Raw genomic sequence first — 22,777 nt, forward strand, 5'->3', positions numbered from 1 at the left:
GGTCACTTCTCACTTCCCTGGAGAGAATATGAATGGTTTCTATTTCCAGGAGGTTACAGGTAGCCATAAATTATCACCTCAGCGTGGCTGCCTCAGCCCCAGCAGCTCTTCCAGCACCGCAGGGCCGATGCTTTGGCACCAAAACCTGCCAAGTCTTGGTCCACGTCAACTCAGTTTTTGACATGTGTTATGTGGATCACAGGGAACCACTGCAGAGGCTCAGTTATGGAGGAATGAAGCATTTTTTCCCCATCTATCAGAGGTAATTTTTGGATGACTGCATTCCTGCAGGACTAAATCATCTCTTTTTCAAACAATCTCAGCTCCTCGCTGCCCGTCCCTAAAATATCAGCTGTGACCAGGCAGCTCAGACTGTCACTGAACACAGGATAGAGAATAAATTTAATTATCACCTGCACATTATTGCTAATTGGGGAGCTTTGGCTTTCAGGCACAAAAAGATATTAATTACTGTGTTGAAGTTTTTGACTCAAAGAAGTGAGTTGACATAAAATCCTGCCACGAGTGGAGATGCACAAAAAGGCCCCTTTTCCAAAGTGCACATTCCCTTAATGCTCCTGGAATATGAAATGCATGTGATAGCTGTTAGCACACTGATCTTTTGTAGTGTATTAAGGAACTTAACTTTAAAGGCACAGTTTAATTAAGTTTCTTAACACTCCTTTGTGAGGATAAAATAATCATCCCTGTTTTGCAGGCAAATGCTAAAAAGTTAATTAAATTACAACATCCAGACTGTGACTTAAAGGCAGAGGCAGGAAAAGAGCTCAGTTCCAGTCCCAGCTGAAAGGAAACTCTCCCCAGTGGATGCACTCCATCAAGCCAAATTCCACCTGACTTTAGGACATACTACAAACCTCATATTTTATTGAGGAGACAACTTGAACACTGGGAGAGATGTTGCTTTTCTATAGAAAGCATAAAATAATTTGGGTGTTGCAAAATGGTAACAATGATGAGGGAATACTTTGGATTCCAAACCTCAAAAACTCAGGAAAAAACCCCCCATTAAAATGACAGACATTTAACAAAACTGCAAGAACCTGAAGAGGGGCAATACAGCACCTGATTTCTTTGGATTCCTGTCCTATTTGTTTCCTTCATTAAGTCCAAAATAATCAGAATTAAATGGCTGTAAAGATGTTTGAAAGCAAGAGTGAGCTGGAGGGCAATCATTAAAATGATCCAGGTAGAAGGTCCACTGATTTACATAGAAATGATCTGTTGTTGTTGCATTAATGATGTCATTTCTTTATCAAGTGATATAAGTTTCTTCTTGATATAAACCAAGTCAAGTGTTTGGCAGGTGACTAAAGAAAAGCTGTAACTAGGTGAACATGTGCAGCTTCATTCTTCTAGAAGAAAGCCTGAATATTCAGTTCATTGCACAATCTCTTGTTTGATTGGGCTAATTAAGCCAATTATGTAAAAATATTCTGGTTTGCCAGGGTAGGCAACACTTGAGGGACAGTGGAAAAGAGTAGAGGGAAGAAAACTCTTTAGGAGCAACAACCAAGGTGCAGATGGGTGAGAGCAAACCCAGGAGTTCAAGAACACTGGAATTAAGGAAACTTGGATGGAATGCAAACATAAGGGTCCTTGTCACAGGTCAGCTTTCTGTTCCACAGAAGAGCAATCATGGCTTTGCCTATAAGAACTTAGAAAAGTAGAGAAAGACAGTAAATTGTATTTAATGAAAGGTGAGTTCTTGTTTTTCCCCAAAGGTTATTCCGATTTAAAATCTACCAACCGATTTTAACACAAACTAAAAAAATGACTGTGAAAATCCCTGCTTGGGCCAAAAAGGCACTTCTTGTCACTGACAAAGTTGGCCTGACCGGGTCATTACTGTCCACCTGCCCCTGCTGCCCTTCCCTGCAGAAAATCTCCTGTCCTTTGAACAGCACTCCCCATGTGCAGAGGGAGCTGTGGGCAGGCACAGAGCTGGTGCAGCCCCACAGCAGCACACCTTGGTCCCTTTGGGCAGGCAGCCCTCATTTTGGGCACATAGCTCTCATTTTGGGCAGACAGCCCTCATTTTGGGCAGTGCTGCAGGGGCTGAGCTGCCCCAAAGCCAAGCAGAGCTCAGAGCCCCCCGTGTGCCCTGGCCCTGCCCTCGTGCCCTGCACACACCAAAGCCGTGCCAGGCCCTGCTGGCTCCAGCTCTGTGCTGGCCCTGTGTGCTCCCAGGTGCAGAGGTGAGCATGAGGTAATCCCACCTCCTGAATATGAGGTTTAGTCTAGAGGAAACGGGCGGAATTTCTGGAATTCTGGCAGGCAGGGTGTTTGTTCTCAGTAAGTGGAGCACGCTCGGCCCCAGAACAGTGTGGGCACTATATCCATGTGCATCCTTCCAACCCAGGGTGCTGAGCCAGGGGAAAAGGGGCTCTGACCTCGGGCATTGGTCATCACACACCCCTCACATCCTCCTCAGCACTCCAGTGCTCCCATCTGAGCTGGGATACCTGATTGTGGCTGCCCCATCCCTGGAAGTGTCCAAGGCCAGGTTGGACGGGGCTTGGAGCAACCTGGGCTAGGGGAAGGTGTCCCTGCCCATTGCAGGGGGTGGGACTGGATGAGCTTTAAGGTCCCTTCCTACCAAACTCTTCTAGGGTTCTATGACTCTGTGATTCTTACTGAAGGATTTTGAGCAGAAATGATGTGTGTTTGCTGCCTGTGTTAGGGGTCCATTTCCCAAATGATGTTAAAAGTACACCATTTATTCTGGCTTTGAGGAGAGTTGGAAAACCTGTCCAAGGATAGGAAGAACCATTTAAGCTCAGACAATGAGTTTTAAAGGTTTTTCCAAGTCACTCAGCTGTCCTGTCATTAGATCTTTGCCATGTTCCTCATTGTGTGGCCACAGCCCCCTGTGCTATGACACATGTAACTGTGTTAGAAGCTGTGAACTTCATGCAAGTGCTTCTGGGTTCTTTATTTTTGCTTTACCAATGAGAAACACTTTCTATGAATCCAATATTTTGTTATAAAAAAAAAATTATATTTCCCCAGTGTCTTTTTGTGTCAACGAAGGACTTTCCTGGCAAAGTAATGAGTTTGCACTAAGCAGGCAAACACAAATAAATCTCTGTGGATAACCAAGTGTGGTGGATGTATATATTGTATCTCCAAGGATTTTAAAAAAACAACAGCACAAGAAATCTGGCCCTTTTGGAAAACAATAGCCATCTAGGAAACACTTTTGCCACTTGAATTACCAGAGAAAAATTAACCCTTGTTGTTGCAGGCATTCCCAAAGAGATTCTAAATACTCACTCTGCACCTTGCAGAGGAAACAGGATGGAAGTGGGTCCAGAGCTGCTCCTGAGCTTGGCCTTTCCAGCAGCACTGGAATTCTCAAAGCCATTTAGAGATTAAGGTGCAAACATCCCACTGATTTCAATGGAGACAAAGGGTTAAACCTCTCCCAAGGTTTAAAAATCCCAGTATAGACACAGGACTGGCTCCACCACCACTGTGCTGGAACTTGGCAATGGGTGGAGAGGACACATCAACACTAAACAACAGTTTGGAACAGGAAGAGAAGATGAATATCTAATCCCATTGAAACTCCAGAGGAAATCTCACGCAGGAAGGCTGGAAGGGACCCAGGAGGCTCAGCCTGATGGCTCTGGGATTAGGGAAAGCTCTCCTCTGCTTGGGGTCTCTCACTACCACCCATCCATCCCACACAGCAGCAGCTGGAAGCAGGGCTGGATTTTGAGTAGCCAGAACCTCACTCTTACAGCACAACTGAAAAGATGAGTCATTTATCCCTTAAAATCAAACCCAGTCCATTAATAGGGATGTATCAATGGTCAGGGGTGTATCAATGGTCAGGGATGTCTGGGAGGGGATGGAGGTTCAAATTCATTGTTGTGTTTCTTTTATACAGAATATAGGAAATAAAAGTCTTCCAAAATGTAAGTACTTCCTAAATGTAAATATTTCCTACTCAGGATACAAGGATTAGGAGCCTTGCCTTGTTACTCATAAGAAAAAACAAATAAATATCTAAAGTCCTTCCACCCAGAAATCCCAGAAGGCTCCAAATTTCCTGGTTATCTAGGAAATACCTCTTACACGAGTGCTGTTTCCCAACACACAAACCATAAATCACCTCCACCTCTGCACAGGGACATCCCAGGAACCGAAACACCCGAAAGCTGGGAATTCATCCAAAACCTCCGGAGCAGCCGCTCGGGGTTCCCACACCGAGGCTCCTGCATATGAAGTCTGTGGTGTCTCCTGCTCTTCCTGAAGGCTGTTCTCATGCAGATCCAGGGGAATGGGAAGAAACCTGTCTCTCCCAGCCTGTGCCCATGGAAAGAAATGCTAATGCCCTGCAGCTCTGCCGGGGAAGAGCTGCACTCCCACCCTGGCACGGGGAGCAGGGCAGGGAGCACATGCTCTTGGGGGAAGAAGGGGGCTTTTGGCCATCCCAGGACTTGTTCCTCAGCACAGCTCCCTCCTGGATCCTTATGGGCAAATCTTAACAGTTCTCTCCTGACTGCTATGAGCTGCAAGCTGCAGAGGCACTTCAGCCCTGGCCTAAATCCAGGTTGGTGACTGATTTATTTATTTATTTATTCATAGTCTGGCTGGTTTTAGCTGGATCAGTTTTCTGATCCAGGTCATTGCCCTAATGCTGGAGCGAGGGAAGCAGCAGGAACAAACATCTGGAAGCTGAAGAGAGTGGGATGGGATTTCTGGAGTGCCAACAGCTGACACTTATTTCAGGATGAAGTGACCACACAGCAGCTCCCCCACTGGCTTTTGGGAACACCTCGACACCCCCACCACAAAGTACATCTGCTCCATTGCTGGGAACTATCCCAGTTCCACAGATTCTGAGAAATAGCTCCCAGGCAGCTTCAAAGTGGCTTTTTGGATGCATCTACCTGAGCAGAGCATGTTTCCCCTGTGCCCAGCACGTGCTGAAGCCCAGCCAGGCTCTGTCCAGGTTGGATGTTCTCCCTGGTGCAATCATGGAGTTTTCATGGAGGTACCAGTGAGAGAGAGGGAGGAGAAGGATATTTTACACTCTGGGCATTTTACTCCTTTTCCAAAGCAATATCTATTTCTAAGAAACAGAAGATTCCAAGACAGAAATGCTTTAACAGGGGAAAATTGGGGATTCAAGAGAAAATCACTGGTGTTCAGGAATGCTTGCTTCTGCAGCTTCTGCTTATTCACATAAGAATGAGAATATGCCTATATTCCCTTCTCCCAGATTCCCCTTAGTCTGCTTTGCTACATCAGCTCATGCCACACTTTAAAAACCCCATTTAAACCCCAGGAATGGTTTTTCAGGATGAGGCAGGGAAGGAAGCCTGGGCAGAGCTCAGCCCCCAGCGCAGTTCCACGCTGCCACTTGCTGAGGGACGGCTCCCCCTCGTGCCCTTCCCACGCAGGAGGGGAGATCCCCTCAGGCTGTGCAGGCTCTGACACCCTGCTCAGAGTCTCTGATGGCCAGGGATGATGTTTCCCAAAGGACCCTGAAATCCCAGCTCCTCATCAACACATATTTCACAACCGGAATCGCGCCGAGCGTGGTTTTATCGAGGTGCTCACGGCAGGGAGAGGGTCTCACGTGGTTGTGTTTTTGATTTACCAGACAAACTAAGTGCTTTCTCACATGAAAGGACCAAAATAAGTGTCATAATATTACTGGCCACTGGCTAAGGGAGCAGAAGGTCTGTGCTGGCTCTGGGTGATGTGGTGAGTGTTAACTCTGTCGGTGCAGCCCCTGAGGCAACACAAACATCACCTTTCGCTCATTTCTGCACCTTATCCTCTGTACAAACATCTCCCAGTGGGAAACTGTTCCCCCTCAAGATTTCAGGGGTCCACAGATGCAAAAATAAATTAATCCAAGGGAATAAGTGGGTGTTTAATCTGGATATCCCTATAGTGGAGCTGTTTGTGTCACAATTTCATCCTGAGATTAGACATTGCACTTCTTTCCACAGAAAATCCCTAAAAGCAGGGTTTGTTTTAAACCAGGGACCTGGGCAGCTTTCTGAAGAGAAAAATTTGGCCCAAGTCATGTTTGGATTATTCCAAAACTGACCTATCCCAGCAGGGCTTTGCTGGGCATTTCTGTTTAGAGCCCACTGTCAAGGTCCAAAAAAAGACCTGCACTTACAAACCTTCTTCATATGGAGGATCCAAACCCTGGGACTTCACTTTCCCTCTCTCCACTTCATTTTGACCCACAGGACAATTTTTATGCAGCTTGGGTGTCTTCAGCTGCAACAGAGCACACACTTAATACTTGTGATAAAATCATTTTTTTTGCATAAGCCACTTTTTCTTCAAGTCACAAATTCCCACTTGGAAACACTGTGAATTGGAGACCTCCTAATTAACAGCCACATAGAAACTTGAATAAAAAACACACCTGAAGACCTGCAAAACTGAAGCATCTCAAATTAAATGCAAAGAGTCCACTCTTTGGAAAGCCCTCAATCCCTAGATCCAGTTTTATTGCCAAAACTTGCCACAGGCTTCGGAAAACAGTTGAAAAAAGGGAAGAAATAAGGATGTTGCAGTCCAATTCACTTCTTAAGCATCACCACTGGTATTATTTCATGAAGTTTTGTAAAGGATTTAACTTCTCCCCGGGTCTCTATCAGCACTTTTTCAAGTCATGACAAATCTGATTTGTTACAGGAAAAAGCTGAGTGTATCTTAACCCCCAAAGTACAGCTTAGGACCAAAGAACATCCACTTCCCAGCTCCCAGCTCCCTTTGGAAACACTGAATGCATTGTACAGGACTTTTTCATTTCCACTCTGTGGAGCCTATGGAGCCTGAAATGGGCTCAGTGGGATTTGTGATGAAATCCTGACTGCTCTGAAGTGAGAGAGACTTGTGTCAGGGCAGGCAGGGAAGTTGTATTTCACTCCTGGAATGTACCTTGTCCTTGGGAACACGGCCCTTCCAACGGGCTCACATGTGACCACCCGCCCTCCACAGCCATGCTTTATAAAGTTTTAATGCCTTTAATTGCTCTTTTATTGCACATATTTCACCATTTATCCAGCATTTTTCATCCCACCCCCTAATTTGGTAGATTTAGCAGGAGCAAAGCAGTACAAGTGGTTTGGATATAACGGAGCTCCCCCTTATTCCAAAGGATTCAGGAGTCTATTTGCCACTGCACACAGGTGCCAGCAGGTATGGGTTGCATCCTACGTGTCTAACACAGCTCTGTATCCTTGGAAAATTCCAAATTTAGGGAACACAGACTCATCTCTTCCCCAGTGCCCAGTCCCCAGCCTGTAAACACACGAAGTCCAGCCAAGGCAAGCTCTGAACTCCTCATGATGGTACCAACAGGTGTTTCATCCCAGAACCTTCACAGGGACTTAAAAGTGAAACTAATGGGAAAGGCAAAACACTTTTTCCCATTGAATTCTCCAAGGAATCTAACTTTCCTGCTTTTAACCCACTCAAGCTGCTCAGCTGCTGCAGGGGGGCATTTGCTGCACTCTGGGCAGCATCAAAGTGAGAATTTGACTTTCTGGGTGCCAACAGAACAGTGCCACCAACCATGGCCAGTCCAGAGTGTTCCTACAGGCCCCTAAGTGGAGGAGATTTCATCCCTCTGTACCTTCAGCAGCACTTGCAGCTGGGGTTTGTTCTCCCAGCGAGGTGGGGAATCTTCTCCACGGAGAAAAAGCCTTTTTCTTCACGGGGGAAAACACCAGGAGATAAAGCTCTGGTGGGTTGAAGCTGCCCTAGTGTGAACCTGCAAACTAATATTTGACAGAACTTCTGCTCCCAGTCTTCATCCTGCTTTCTCCTGGCTGCTGTCACCTTCTCCCCCAACACACTGACGCTTCTTCCCATGAAGACACAGCCTGAGCTCGTCCAGAGGGACTCTGAAGGCACAGGCAATCAACAAGGATTTTTGTCAGGATAAAACCAGCTCTCCCTAATTCCATGGTCCATCAGGTAACCCAGAGCCCACCCAGGGGTTTTAGGTGACACCCAAGTGCCAGTGACCACCCGTGACAATCACGGCTATCAGTGCTTTTCCCATGAGCACAGTCCATATTCCCATTTCCTCGAGCTAGACATGATTATGGACTCGAGCCTGCAAAGAGCCTTTGGCCACAACTGCTCTGTTCCTTCCTTCCCAGTCAGATGGTGGGACATTTTTTTTTTTTGAGTGCCCCTGCTGCAAATTGCCAGGAATAACTGTTGCCTCCCCCCCGACGGAGCTCCAGCCCCGTGAAAACAGCCCTGCAGGTTCCTCTGAGGTGACAGCAGGTCTTGCCAACTTCAAAGGGGACCCGAGGCTTTTAGTGAGGGCTGTTTGTTGATTTTTTCCCCAGTGAAGTGATATTACATGGCATTTCCAACCCTCAATCCTATTAAGCGACAGAACTACCTAATAGCGCTCATTAAATAACATAACTTGGTGTCAGAAATTCACTGACAGGCCCCTGCAATTGAAGTGGGGGATTTATGCCCTCAAACAATATGGGTTTGGTGTTATTGTGACTGGTTTTTTTTAATAAATGGCATTTATTTTAACAGGTGAAAGCAAAAAAAAAGCCAGGACAGTTCATGAGCAGTTTATCACTGATGACATAACTGAGCGGTGAGTGCCTGAATTTTACATTTAGAGGGAAGAAAGCACTAAAAGCATCTTCATTGCTGCTCAACTGCTTCATTATTTGGAGATCATTTCTTTGGTGGCACCACCGAAGGAGTAAAAAGGGATCTACACCAGAGTCTCAACAAGCAGTGACAGCGACACACCTGAGGGGCAGCCAAACCCCAGAGACTGGTTTGTCCCTCAGCCATGGTCTCATCCTTCCCTTCCCAGAGCTGCTCCAGCCTTGTCTGCCCCTGCAGGGCACTGATCCAACTCATCACACTGGTGGGAATCCAACCAGGAGGGAATAATCAGCTCCTGGGCTCAGGTGAGACCCAGGGGTGATGGGAAGCAGGGGCTGTGCTGCACCCTGAGGATGGAAAGGAGCAGTCAAGACCTCTCACTTCCATCCCACTTCCCCATGGAAACCATGGAAGGCACCTGGGACAGACAGGTCAAGCCAAATGTGTGAGGGTCACATTTTCTGTCGTGGTAACAAGGCTGTCAGTGGGTGTGTTCGCAACAGGTTCCAACTGAATAATGCCATGGAGGAGGAGCCAGGACCTGGGAAAGGACTGTCTCCACACATCCTGCGTGGGAATAGGAGCAGTTTGGCACAGCCAAGCCCATCCCAGGCAAGCACAGGAGCAGAGCTGAGCTGCCCCAGCAGCTCCAGGCTGCCCAAAGGTCCATCCCCCAGCCCCCTCTCTCCTCTCTTCCAACAGCACTTCCCATCACACAGCCCAGTTTTACCTTTTCCCAGCCCTTCACTGAGCACACTGAACCTCCACAAATCCTCATTTCCAGGAGTCCAAGTGCCAGAGCAGCACAGGGGACACAGTGGGGGTGAAGGAGAGGAACCTTCCAGAACCATGGAATAATTCAGGTATAAAAGGACCTCTGGAGGTCTCATCAAGTTCAGGACAGTGACTCCCTGCCTTGGCTCTGCTGGATCAGGCAGAGCAGGCAAACCAGCCTGGCTGTGGCATCAAAACCCCAACTCTCACAACTGCCCAGTACATTTGATATTTTTTTATGGAACATAAATACTGTTGCAAAACCAACTTCTTTTTGTACCCTAAAGGAATGAAAATAAGAAAATCTTCCTGGAAATGACAATTAGCAGTTAAATCCCTGACTATAACATTTTGACTGAAGGCAGAATGCTCCAAGGAATAACAAAACAATGCAGTGAATATTTGGGCAGCAGGAAGAGTTTGGAGACGTTTATTTACCATACAGTTGTTCCTACTAGACAGAAAGGTTCCTAAAATCCCATATAAAGAGCTCTGATTATTAATAGAGTCATGAAATGGCGTTTCCAACCTGTTTATAAATGTTTTAAAGGAAATCACAGATGCATAAAAAACAAACCCAAGTTTACAGTAAAAGAGAGCTAAATTGGTTATTCCAGTAAGCAATATGTTCTGTGGAACTGAGCTGAGGACATCTGCCATCATTTTACCTGGAAAGAAAATCAAAGTGGGAAGGGGAGGAAAGATTTTTAGCCTTCCATTTTTTATTTTTTTTTTTTTGCAAAAGCCAAACAAAAAGGGCAAACACATATATTGTATTACCCTGTTGTACATATGGACAAGTAGTTTCAGCAACGCACACGATGATTTCACGGCGTGCTTTGAAAAGTTTCAATAATGGCTTGGGAAATATGGGAAAGTAATTTATAACACCACATAAAAAAGTAATAGAGGGCCCAATCCTGTCCCCCACTAACTTAAACCGGGCAGAGTGGAGCTTCCAGGATGGATTTAGAACCTTTTTCAACAGCCTAGTTCAGATAGGAGCAAAGCCCAGCCTGGTTGGCTCCCACCACAGCACACTTGCTCAATTATTCTCCCCTTCGTTATAATTCAAAATAAAAAATATTATCAATGTGTGAGCATTTGTCTGTTTGGATGCTATTTGCCTTTTCTGTGTCATCCTGACAGCTCTGAGCCCTCTGGCCATCCAGAGGTGCAGCCCAGGCAGACACACCGAGGCAGAGCCTCCCACCCTCACCAGCAGCTCAGAAACCACCAGGGTTTGCTGAACTCCTGATTTTCTGCATAATTCTGCCACAAAACCAGGGTCTCCTCCACAGTCAGAGGGCAATTCTGGAAGTGCAAAGGGAGTTAAGTTTCCAGAGACCTTTGTGAGCTGTGAGAAGCATTTTCCCTTTGTTTGCACAGTGAGAAAGATGCCGAGGATGAATATCTGGACTGAAGGTCGTGCTGGGGGCCCAGCCATCCTCCCCACCAGTAACATCTGAAGATGGCACATTTCCCAAGGTGAACCTGCCCCAGAGAGCCCTTCCTTTCCTCACCCCATCACCACTGCAGCTTGAGGGGCTGCTGGAAACACCAAACCTCTGCATGTGGCACATGAGATCCCAACCATCATCCTGCAAACCTGCTGTGTGCTCACAAGATGCCGCTGATTAGTCCAAGATTCCGGTGCAATTTATTTAAAAGGGATAAAAAGCCAAACCAAACCAAAACCAAACAAATAATCAGTTACTCTTTGTCATGGAATCTCCCTGGCCCAGTCTGCACCAGGAGACACATCCTCTGGATTCTCTGGACACACCCAGCACGCTCAGATCCAACCGATCCGTGTCGTGCACCGAGGAGGTCAATGCAGTAAATACAAGGGCAGTGATCCAGGGTTCTCATCCACCCTCTGCTTGTCTCACAGCATTCCCAGGAGAATTTCTGCTTTATGTGTCTAAAATATTTTCATTTCTGTCACCTGATGCCACTTGTGAACTGAGAACTCGAAGCCGTACAAAGACAGGAGGAGTCCCCTGGCCTTCCTCCCCCAGAGCCAACTTCCCCCTCACCACTAATATGTAAAACCCTACAATTCAGCCCAAATAAACCACAGCCTCTAAAACACCAAGTGGTTCCTTCTGATCTCCTAGTTCAGGTTTAAATGTAGTGCTGGCTCTAAGCTCAGCTCTACTGCCAGTGCCTCTATCAGTTCCTGGCAGTTCTTCACATTTCCAGGACAGCTCATCAAGTTAATCCAGTTTTGTCTCTTCCTTCCATTTTAGTGTTACCCACAAACAATAAAACTTTTCCTATTAAATTCTCTTGCTGCTCTTGAAGGGCTGAAACAACGTGGTGAAAAGGTTCCACCACGGTACAGTTGGATTCCAGGAGGAAACTATTATTATTCCTTGTGCTTTTTATGACCTTGCTGCCATTTCCTAGCCATAAGCTGGAAATGTTAAATTATAAAAAATACAATATTAATCAACCAATTGAGTTGCCAGTTCTAATTTTGGATAGAAAACTGGACAGAGAAATAATCAAAGACTCACCAAAAAAGCAGATGGCTGGAGAGCACTTCTGGCACTCACACGACTCACACATGGGACCACTCGAGTTTAACAAATTGGACAACAGAGAGAGCACTGAAATGGAAATTGGGGCTCTGCTCCACTCAAATTCTTCAGAATGTTTGTTTTGGATTTGTACCTCTCTGCAATTTACAGCTCCAGATTAGATACAGTAAGAGCAATATTCCTGACTAGGAGGAAAACAGAATGACCAAATCACAGTCACAGTCATCTCCCTGTGTACAAACAACACCAACACAGAAATGGTTTCCTAAATAAAGCCCAGTACTAAACATGGCTTTTCCTAACGCGGCAATAAAGTTGCACAAGACATTTCCGTGAGTCAAACTGCAAAACTTCTCCAAGCAAAGCCCATCTTGGCATGGGAACAGCATGGAAAAGAAACCAGAGCAACCTGAGATGTCCCAGTGATCTCCAGGCAGCAGAGACCTCCCACTGCAAGTGAGAATCCACCCCCAGACTGTTAATGAATTAAATGGAATTTGTTTCTACCATTAACCAGTTTTGAGACCACTGGGCACAGGTCAATACTTCTTATTTGATCAGGAAGGTAAAAAAAAAATAATCAGTAAACCAATGTCAGCTGTATCAATACAAAGACACACAGGTAAGAGATGGCACCAAAACAGGAAGAAAAATACTGATTCTGTTCTGTAAGAACTCAGTTGCCTCAGTGTTCAACAGGCAAACGTGAAGGTCCTTCTCAGCGAGGTGCCAGGGAAATGTGGGGCCAAACATGACATCACCCACCCCAACCAAGAACTGAAGATGAAAGTTGTGCTGGTCTCAGGGACCAGTCACTCACCAGGGAGCCGCTGGTGTTCTGTGCACGCCTTCCCGAAGGAGCCAAAAATAACAGTTTTCCATGGAGCAGAGGTTCCTGTAGTGCTCCTGCTTTTCCTTCCAGCAATGTTGCAATCCAGCGTGCCAGCCCTGGGTGATGAGGTCATCTGACAGTGTAATTTGTAGTATTTTACTCTGTCAAAACTGATCTTCGGATTTCTATGGCAACGAGATCCAAACAAAAGATGGAGCAGACGGAATGAGTCTCTCCCTGCCACCACCCAGATTTTTATATAAATATATATGTATATATATAAAGCATTACACACATATATATAAAGTTAACGTTCATGATTCATCATTAAATTATGTTAGAAAACTGGCACTGGAGAAATAACAGCACAGAGGGATAATATTAAGCAAAAAAAAGGGTAATAAATGTGTAAACTGACATCAATAAAAGATTAAAAAAAGGTAATTGTTCAACTCTCAAGCACCTGGAAACAGAGTATGTCTTTCCCATTAAATCCAGGAAAGGCATATCCTAACCATTCCTGGTTGGGATGGAGGGAAGGGAATAGTGGCTCTGCTGCCATGAGGTGAAGAACATGATACCTTCCCCCCAGAGAAAATCACCCTTCAACTACTGCTGGTAACATGTTCCTGCTTAGGAGAGCCTAACTGCTACTAAGCTTGGCTTTAGAAGTTCTTATGCAGCAGTCTTGCACTTCTGTCAATTTATTTTAGTGTCCTGGTAGGAGCTGAGCTGGGTCCAGACACTGTGAATACAAAACATCCAGGAACACTCTGGATGTGGAACCCAATCCCATTTCCAGTCAACTCCTGGGACTGACACCAACACCACCCAGCCCCTCTCTTTGAAACCAAGACTGGGCTGTTCAAAAGGTGGCATAAAAAGCTTGATTTTATTCCAGATCACTTCTCCTTGACATCAGAGAGGCTTCTGAGCACTTCCCAGGAGAGCTCAGTGAGGTCCTGAACACACTTTCTAACATTCCATGCAAATCCCAGAATAGCCACACGGGTCTAACTTGGGCTTTAAGGAGAGGATGAACCTCTCCTAACCCGTGGCAAGTCCCTGCCTCCAGAAATCTGCACAGTGTCCAAGAACAATTTCCTGCCTCCTGTGCAGTGTCACTTCACAGCCCCCGGGGTAAAAACATGGGACAGCTTTGGGCACATCCCTGAAGTGGGAGGGAGGGAATTCCTGAGAGGGTGCTCCAGCTGGGAAGAGGGTGGTACAGGGTGATACACTCACTGTTGTTGTGCTGGATCCCTGCAGGTCCAGCTGTGGGTTTGCTGCTGGTTGCCATCCATGGAGGCCACCATGTGCCTGCTTCCCAAGCATCCTGGATCAGCCATGGGATGGGATTGTGGCTGGAATTCATCCTCAAGGCCAACTGCCACTGTCTGTTAAGAAAAAGAGAGAATGTTAAGTTAGAGAAATACTGGTCATTTAAATTAAAAAACCCTCTCAAAAGCAGGATACTTCTCTGATCACAAGCTCTCCTGCTGGAAAACAGAATTTCTCCATCAGTTTATGTATGATGGACAAAAAATTCCTGGTGAACCCAGGAATAAAATGGTGTGCAGGCACAATTGGAAGCACAGGAATGCTTCCACAGCTTACTCACCCTCCTAAAATTAAACACACTTGAGTCTTTCACCTGAGTAAAGATCCTGATGCCACAAAAAACATCCACTCTATGGGATTTCCTTGAGTAATGACAGCGAATTCAACCCTGGAGGAAGCTGAAATAGGGATTACACTGAATTCAGATGCTTCTGTAACAACTTCTGCCTATGGCTGGTCTTGTAATATTGGCATATCTAACAACTGACACGGACCTTGGCGTGTCCTCAGATGAATAGATTCATAAAAATGTACACAATGAACTGTTACCACTTTTTAACTTCAAAAAAAATCCTTGTTCCGTTGCTGCAGCAGAAGAGGCAAGATGCTTCTTTAGGCAAGAGTGTTTAAGAAGTACAAAACTAAATGAAACTGTGGATTTCTTCCTCATTATCACCAGTTTGTGACTGTCAGAGAAGATGTACCTTTTCCACGTGAAACCCCTCATCACCCCTTCCAACAAAGGCAATCAACGCTGAACCTAAAAGTTCCTCTCTGCATCCAGTCTGCAGGCTTTGAAACGGAGCCCTGCACGAGGCACATCAGAAACACCGGAGGAAATTGGAGATAAAAAAAAAAGATTTTAAAATAAACCCAGCCTTTACGCCTCCCAGATGGGAAGTTTGGAGCGGTGAGGGCAGGAAACGGCCGGGTATTTAAGCTGATTACCCAAGCAAAGCGCTCTCTGCCTTTTCAGCAGCGCCATCGGTATTAATTGGAGTGCGGAGCAGGGGGAGATGTCAGAGCAGGGGGAGATGTCAGGAGCAGGGGGAGATGTCAGGAGCGGTGCGGGGTGTTAGTGATGGCTGGCTGGAGAGGGTTGGGGCTGTTAATTGGGGCTCAGGGCCCTGCTGTCTCTCCCAGCCCAGGTGGCCTCGCTGGCCGCGCTGTCGGGGCCCCTCAGCGCCCGCTCGACTGCGCCGGGACGGGGCATGGGCCCGAACATCCCCCCGGCTCGCCCAGCCCGGCAACCAGCCAGGATCTTAACGTTTGTCCCAGGAATTCACACCAATAAAAGTGTTCTGGGCCGCGCTGCCCTCGTGGACACGGATCTGATGGTGCTTTGGCCTCATCGCCGGGGCTCTGCTCTCTCTGCTCTCCCCCCTCCCGGGCTCTGCTCTCAGGGGTGTTCCCATCCCCGCAAAAATCACAGCTCCTCACTCACCCTTGCACACAACCGAGGAGACAAATAATATTATCACAGAGGGAAGAGCTAGAATTAGAAAGGAAATACTGCAACGTTTAGATTTAATCTGGTGAGCGTCGGATCCTGATTCGCTCTGACGTTAAAGCTCAAGAGCACGTTTAGCCAGGGCAAAATGCATTACTGGGTTTTACATGAGAAGGAAATAAGTCTGATGTTTCACGGGCTGCATTATTTGCTGTTGAAATCCTAATGACTGCCCACAATCTACACCTACACTGTGCCTAATGAATTGGGTTTAAATTTCACAAAGCTTCAGCAACACATTAGTTGATCGTCCTTGCTTCTGGCTCTCCAACAAAGAGGAGTTTTGTAGTAGAAAAGAAGAGAAAACTGACAAGAAATTAAAAAAGAAAGATGTTTCAAATGGAACACTTCATTTCTCTTCACTGCATTTCATGGTAGTATTTTTAAAATAAGCATCTTTTTTAAAAAAATATTTTTTAGCAGGTAAAGGCTCAAACACCACAAGCAGGATTGGTATCACTGGTTTTCAAGATCCACAGTTAATAAGCCACAGGCAAATATGGAGCAAGGCTTCTCAAAGGCTTTCACCTGCTCAAGTCTCAGGAAGTTCTGATTTGTCAAATAAAACACTGAATTGATGCTCCACATGAAACAGAGGCTGAATCAACATGAGTTCTGCAAGTGGCTTAACCCAACCTTCTGCTTTCTTCTCACTCACATCCACAGGGTGCCATCGCTTCCCTCCCACCACCTCCTGCTTTTTGATGGTCACAGGAATTAAATCCCTGCAGCCTCCTCCCTGATGATTCTCTCTCCCATCAGCTGGCAAAGTGGGTCCCTTGGGGTGGCAGTGCAGCCCCTCCCTGGGTAACACCTCTGGAATGGCAGGCTCCACACAGACCTTCCCATGGAACACATCCAGGCCCAGTGTGTTTTCCAGCCATGGCTCTCCATCAGCATTCCCAGTGCTCTCCCAACAGGACAGAGCACACTCCATTTCACACACTCATGGAATAGTTTGGGTTGGAAGGGACCTTTAAAAGGCCACCCAGTCCCACCCCCCTGCCATGGGCAGGGACACCTTCCACCAGACCCCATCCAATAATCCTCATCCAACCTGGCCTTGGACACTTCCAGGGATCCAGGGGCAGCCACAGCTTCTCTGGGCAACCTGTGCCAGTGTTTTACCACCCCCAGTGGAAAAGCTTCCTTCTGATAATTAACCTAAGAACTGCACCTCTGTGCAACTCATAGGAGGAATTTAGAGTTGAGATGGGAGGCACAACGTGTGGCTGTGCCTTCCTCAGCCCAGAGCATCCCAATAAAACCCCACGACAGGGTTTCCAGCCAAACTTGGGTTTTACTTGGACTTGTGTTCATCTAAACACATTTCCTTCGTGCAGCAACAGGAATAAATGTATCTAAAAAGAAACCAGACACATAAAACAAGCTGCTAACCCCTCCTCACATGTGCACACACGATGCCAATTCCCAGAAGCTGCTGACTCCATGAATCCAGTTCTACAAACCCAACAGAGGCTTGCAGGGTCTGTAACTATCTGCAATTTCAAGGCAGAGAAATGTTATGTAAACTCCAATTTTGCAACATTATTGCTGTGTGTTATTTCATGCCAAGTCGCTCTTTACATGGAAAGCAAACATCGTTCAATTTGTTGTTTTTTTTTTAAAAAAGCAAAATAAAGTTTACAGTTCTGCTTGGCCTCACGTTTGTTTATAAACAGGGGAGCAGCCTGAGCCTCCTCACAATGGGGATGGTAGAAAAAAACCCTCCTCGAGCTGAACAGGAGCCAAAGTGTGTTCTCAGCTAGAGGGGCTCCATCTGAGCATGGCCCTGGGGTCTGGTGGGGAGATGGGGATTTAACACCAGGTTATCTGAGAGCAGACAGCAATAATTCCCTTACTTGAAGGGAAATTATAGTGATGACAGACCCAAACTTCTCGTTTGAGACAGAGAGAAGAAGGGCAATGTCACAGACTGTGTCTTGGCAGGCTCAGAGCAGAGATCAGGAGCAGCTTTTCCAGCAGGAAGGTGGTGCAGCCCCAGGACAGGTCCCAGAGAGGCAGAGGGCTGCAGTTCCTGGAAGTGTTTCGTGCCAAACATTTGACATTTTGGCACTTTCAGTGATAAAGTACGTCGGGAAAAAGTCCTTGACAAGGCATTGGAGGAACCACAGATGTTTGGCCCTCCTCAAAAGCATCTGTTCATCTTTTTTCAACACCCAAACACCTTTAAAACCCATAAACTGCCTAATTACTATGGCTCCACACTCTGTATCCCTGGGATATCAGACCGTTTTCAGGTTCCATTCCCTTATTCTGATTGTTTTTTCCCTGTGGATACAGATTTAGGAGTAAAAGTGCAGGATCTGTTCATGTAACTTCCATCACAAGAGCAAACTCCACATATTTGAAAAGATTATCAGTCAACTACAGTTCTTTCCACTGTAGAAACAGTAACTCAGTTAAGATAAACAAAGAAATTCCCATGCACTGAAAAGGAAAACCTATTAACTGATTAAACATGTGAATCAGTTGATAAACTGGTTATCAAAGTTCTGAAAACATTTTTAACAATGACCCTTCCTGCCATGTTTAACAATGACCCATAAAAGCTAGAATAATTCAGCCCTTTGCAGGAAACCAGCTGGAGAGAAAACAGAAAGGATTTCTGACCCAAGAAGCTGCAGCTACACCATCTGAGCTGACAAATTTAGACATTAATTATGAGGAAATTAGTGACAGACATTTTAAATAGCAATTAAAAGCTTCAAACAAGGTTTTTTTCAAACGTTTCTAACTCTTTTCAGCACACAGAAAAAATTACCAGCTTTATCCCACCTGATGGATGTTTGTAGCTCAGGCTTTTCAGGTAAAAACCCCAAACACTCCTTAATTTTCAGGACAAGTTGAAGATCTGGAAGCAGAATAGGAATGCAAATCTCTGTGTTTTATTTACAGCTGGTCATGCAGATCCCATCTCAGTAAAAACTCCACCTCAAAACTATTTGCAGTCATGCAAAAGCAGAACGTGGTACAGACTAATAACCAGATTTCACTTGATGGAGAATCTGATTTTACTCCTTAGGACAGTTAGAAAAACAAGTGAGTGGAAAAAACTGATAGAGCTGGTCTTTGGGATGGTTGAAAACTCCTTTTAGACAAGTCCAGAGCCACAGAAGAGTTCAGAGCAAGCAAAAGTTTGGGTGCCAGATGAAGGTCCAACATCCCAACTGTTCACATGTAAAGCATGGACAGGACCTGCTGCATTTAAACAAAGTGCCAGCCATGAACTCCAGGTGGAGATTTACATTTTCCCAAAATTCAGAGAAATACTCAGACCTGAGACACTTTTCAGACCATTTTACACCAATGCCTGACATCAGTTCCCCTTCCTCATAATCTCCCTATCAGCCACATTAACCAAAATATATCCAATTCCAAACCCTGCACAGCTTCATGGCAAGGAAATTGTTCACAGCTTTCTTTTTCTTGATCAGAAAAGTCTGTCTGGATAAAAGGCAACATCACAAGTCAGAGAAATCTCGAAATTCAAGATATTTCCACCAGGGTCTTGTGCACCAAGTTAGCCAAGATTTTGACAGAAAGATATTCAATCAGTTAAGGAGTTTTTAAGAAGTTGCAGCAAAAGATTCAAGCTCTCTAAAACAGTCAGTATTTAAACATTTGGCTTTCTAATGATCTTAAAACAATCCAGTCTTTTTAAAAAAACCTCACCTCTCAGCCTTCTCCTAAGCTGAAATAATAAGCCAATATTCTATTTTCATTCCAGAAACACAACATTTAAAAGCAATCAGACGAGGCACTTGTTAACAGAGGAGCATAAATAAAAAGAAAATGACCAGAGGTTTTTAATTTTGAAAAGTCTGCTGCCATTTGTAGCAACATCATCTCTCAAAAGCAGGGCCTGCTCATGGTGTAGGACTGGATTTATTTGGCTACAACTCTGTTTTCAGTAAGCATTGATGGCTCTGCTTTTGGAAGAGGAAGAAAACAAGAAGTTCAGAGTGTTATTTTGAAAGGGTTTAAATGTATTCCAAGACTATAATGGCTTTGGAATATGGCTGAGCCCCTGCAGACCCAGCGTGTGGGAGGACACTCAGCACCTCTCCGTAAGTTCCCCAAATCTAAAAAGACATGAATTCACCAAGGATCTGATAGCTGTAATTTGAAAAAGATGTAGAAGCTCCCCAGTTCATATAATTAAGGTCATGCTGCACTTCTTTGGTCTCCAGACACAAAGCAGGACAGGACGTTCTCCCCATCATCTTCCTCCCTCTGCTCCCTCTCCCAGTGGGAGCTGCTGCTTCAGAGAGGGTTTAACTGTGTGGGAACAGAACATCAGAACAAGTCCTGGCTTAGAGAGTTCCTCCTTCTCTGCCTGGACTTTCTGTAAAGCACAAATGCACTTACAAAAATCTAAAATATCCCTTCAAAGGAGACGAAGCGGAAAAATTTAACAGCCAGTTGTGCAACCTTTCCTTTCTCCTGCTTCTCCCACACTTTGGAGCAGCCCCTCTGAGCCCAGCACTGCCATTTTGGAAAACCCAACCCTACTTTTGCACAGAAACTGCTTGGTTTCAAATGTTTCAGTTACCAGATACCTTGAAGAACTTTAAAGTTTTCACCTGGTGAGAGCACAGAACTTTAAGTCACCTCTCTCCAGACAGCCCAGAACCAAGGTGCCCACAGTGATCTCCAAGAGTTTCTAGTGCCTGTTAACAAATAGTTGGTTTCCTATAAACACAATTATAGCTACAGCTACTTTACACATCTCAGTTGTATCAGTGTTCAATTAAATGGGTTTTCTACTCTAATTGTTGCAGTTATCCATGGCATACACTCTGCTCTTCCTCTAGGGATGAAATCTGTGTGGAGCTGTAAAAGCACAATGAAGTGATGCTGAGATTCGTGGTCCAGGCTTTCCAAAAAAAGCTCCTTTGCAGCCCATGCTCACTTTGTGCAACAACAGCAACATTTTCCAAACGAGTTTCAAGCTCTGCAGGTGAAGGCAAAGGTATAAGATAAATAACACACAGGTCTGGTCCTCCCTAGAGCTCAGGCTGGATCAAAGACAGCAGGTCTGGTGTGCCAAGACTTCCTGCAGCTCCTCTTTGCAACTGGGAATTCCTGACAGCTCCAGGGAGGGTGTTTTGTTGTTCACACACAGGCTGGCTCAGCATCTGCAGCATCAGACACCCCCTGTGTGTTCCCATGGAATGCTTGGATCTCTGTGGATGGGATAAGCTGAAATCCCACCAGGTTCAGCCCACTTGGTGCCCTTCCTAAGTGGGAGGTTTGAGGACAGGATCTTTTTGGGCAGAGATCATTCCTTTGCTGCCAGACACTGTTTTCCAGAGCAGAATCCCATCCCTGACATGGGTCCTCCCCTCCTGTCACAGGAGTACAAGTGTGTCCCACTCATTCCCAGCTCCAGAGGGGAAGCAAGTTGGATGAGAAATTAAAGTATTTCATGATGCAAACTGTGACTGCAAATCCTCAGTTAGAACATGCAAATTACTCAATTAACAATAAAAGCTGACTGAGCAATCTCCAGATTAGTGCAGCCCTGGCCAGGTAGGAACTGTGCTCGGGGGAGGGAATGACAGCAAAACTCCTTCAGCTCACAGTGAAATATTGCAACTCTTTGCACTGCTGAGGCAATTTTTCAAATTGAATAATTCCACGAAATTGCCACAGACTGATAAAACAAAGCAACTGTGTCAAATCTGCAGTTTCACTGAAAGAGCTGGAGGGGGAAAAAAGAGTTAACAATGACCCCGTCCTGGCTCAGAATGTCTTTGTATAAAAATAAACCACGTGTTAGAAAAAAAAAAAGAAAAGAAAAAAAATCACTGTCTGTAACATTATAGTTTTCAAAGATTGTGCAGCCAGGAATTACAGATAAGCCCTCTTAAGACCATAAAGAAAAATCTTTTGCTAGTGGTCGAGCCTCTAGAAGCAGCTCCTCCCTGTCCTTGCAGCAATAAAGCTGTCAGGCAGACAGAAAAGCAGCTCAGTGCTTCCAGGCTCAGCCACATGAACTCCTGTTAACCTGCATTACCATGGAATTGTTGCTGTTGCACAGAGTTCTCTATGTCAAGTGCTTGTAGAGGACACAAGGAAAAATCTCTCCCTGTGACACACGAGGGAACGGCCGCACTGTCCTGGGGAATTCTGAAGCAAGCACTGAATTGGTATGGAGGAATCACTCCTGGAAACTTCCCAGTTGGTCAGGAAATTCAGGAATGGGAAGATATGTCATTTCACTTTAATAACAGCCATGTTTTACACCACACTTTGCTGGAGTCCGAGAGCTGAGTGAACCATTTCACACCTCTGGCCTGGAACCTCGGACAGGCAGCAGGGCTGGGGATGAGCTGCTCCAAAGAGACACTCTGACAAATCCAAGGGGATATGGCAGCAGCAGCTTCAGGATACAACTCCAACATTTTCATCCTCCAGTCACTGCACCTGGCTGAGCTGAGGCAGATGGGAACACACCTGTAATGCTCCTGGACACAAAGCACCACAGCAGGGCCAGAATTTGGGACCTGGCTGCAAAGCCCATTCCACAGCACCTGGAATTCCCTGCCCCCCTCCCTCAGGCCCTGCAAAGATGCACCTTTAAGCTGCAGCAGAAGTGAGGGTGAGGGGAGGCACAGACAGCTCTCAGCAGAGAAATCTGAAGGGCAATCAGCAGGAAGAGCCATCCAACATGAAGGAAAGCATTTGCACAACAAGCAGTGGCTCCAAGCCAGCCCTTAATAAATTTCTGCTAGAAATGAGAAAAAGGTGCAGAAAGACTCTGGCACAGCCTTCCAACAGGATGGGAGAAACCACACAAAAATGTTACTGTGGTTTAAAATGGTTGTTTATAAATTCACAGACAAGATGAGAGGCTGTAGTGACCTGTAACTGGACTTTCTCAGTTCTTAGCCTGGACTTGTGCTTTGTGTTCCCCCAAATTCCCTTTTTTTGCCAACCAGGGTGATATTCTGGCATTTGTTTAATGCTCATGAGCTACAAGGGTATCAGTAAAACGATGAGGTGGGAGGACAAGCTCTGATTGCAGAGGGATGGATGTGTTTACCTGGGTTTGTTCTCTTGTGGGTGTTGCTCCTGGACAGGCAGCTCTGA

General features: G+C 45.7%; 1 protein-coding gene across 2 annotated transcripts in view; it reads right to left on the reverse strand.

Moving 5' to 3' along the window:
* Positions 1-12,855: 12,855 nt before the first annotated feature.
* Positions 12,856-22,777, reverse strand: part of ZWILCH (zwilch kinetochore protein) — a 67,825-nt gene continuing 57,903 nt past the window's right edge. For both annotated transcript variants that reach the window (XR_003527806.1, XR_003527805.1), the window contains exons 24-25: positions 14,053-14,204; positions 12,856-12,992 (exon numbers count right to left, since the gene is read on the reverse strand). The gene's annotated coding sequence lies outside the window, so the exon portion shown is untranslated. The remainder of the gene's footprint in view (positions 12,993-14,052; positions 14,205-22,777) is intronic.

The sequence above is a fragment of the Corapipo altera genome, unplaced genomic scaffold, assembly GCF_003945725.1.
Source record: "Corapipo altera isolate COAL_440 unplaced genomic scaffold, ASM394572v1 50, whole genome shotgun sequence".
NCBI lineage: Eukaryota > Metazoa > Chordata > Aves > Passeriformes > Pipridae > Corapipo > Corapipo altera.